The following is a 1,188-nucleotide window of genomic DNA, read 5'->3' on the forward strand; positions in this document are numbered from 1 at the left end:
ATTATTCGTGATAGAATGAAAGCTGCCCAAGATCGTCAAAAGTCTTATGCGGATCGCCGCAAAAGGCCAATCGAGTTCTCGGTTGGTGATATGGTAATGCTGAAAGTTTCTCCTTGGCGAGGAGTGCTTCAATTCCAGAAACAAGGTAAATTATGTCCATGATTTATCGGCCCGTTCAAAATATTGGAGCGTATCAGGAAACAGGCTTATCAACTAGAATTACCAGAGGAACTTACGAGGATACACGATGTGTTTCATGTCGGGTACTTACGTAAATGTTTGGGTAAACATGAGGAGACAATTTCCTTATCAGAAGTCAAAGTAGATGAAAAATTAAGATATATTGAAGGACCAGAGTCCATTCTAAACGAGAGAAAGGTGAACCTACGTAATAAGGAAGTGGACTTGGTGTTGGTCAAGTGGAAACACCATAGGGGACCAAATTGTACGTGGGAGCGTAAAGATGAAATGCAGGCCAAATACCCTTCTTTGTTCACACGACAATGATTTCGGGGACGAAATCCTCAAAAGGAGGAGGTATTTGTAACATCCCAATTATAATTTCCCATATTTTTTGCTAAGTGCGCCTAATTTACATTTTACGAAGGATATTATGTGCTTACATGYGAGAAAATGTTAAGCATGTTGAAATWTTACTACGTGTATTAGTAGTGGCCATATAAGGTAACCAATGATTTAGTGGGAGTTTGGGGATGAAATTTTAAGGTCATACTTTCTTGGAGTATATGAGAAGATTTAGAAAATTTCATCCCAATCGGAGTTAGATTGAGAAAATTGGAGAAATCGAGTCAAAACGTCAACAATTAAGCTATRGATTCGTAAAACCAATTTTTTTTAATAAGATCTTTTCTGGAATATTTTTATTGGAAGTTGTAGATTATTTCGTTACAAACGCGTAGGCAAAAACCTCATTGAAAACGGAGCTCCGAGCGAAAAGTTATATTATTTTTAGTGTTTAGTGGTCAAAATGGGTACTTAGGCGGGTCAAACCCGACCCAACTTGGATTTAACCTAGAAAAGTCGATTTTAGACCCYATTTTAGGYCRTTTTCAGTCCCATAACTTGCACACACAGTAAAGGTGCGAATTACACACACTTAAGCTCAAACAACTTCAATTCTTGGAGAATCAAAGATCAAGTGATGAATTCTTGATGAATATGTGAAGA

Source organism: Cynara cardunculus, unplaced genomic scaffold, assembly GCF_001531365.2.
Source record: "Cynara cardunculus var. scolymus isolate 2C unplaced genomic scaffold, CcrdV1 Un_Scaffold_8007, whole genome shotgun sequence".
In the NCBI taxonomy this organism is placed as follows: domain Eukaryota; kingdom Viridiplantae; phylum Streptophyta; class Magnoliopsida; order Asterales; family Asteraceae; genus Cynara; species Cynara cardunculus.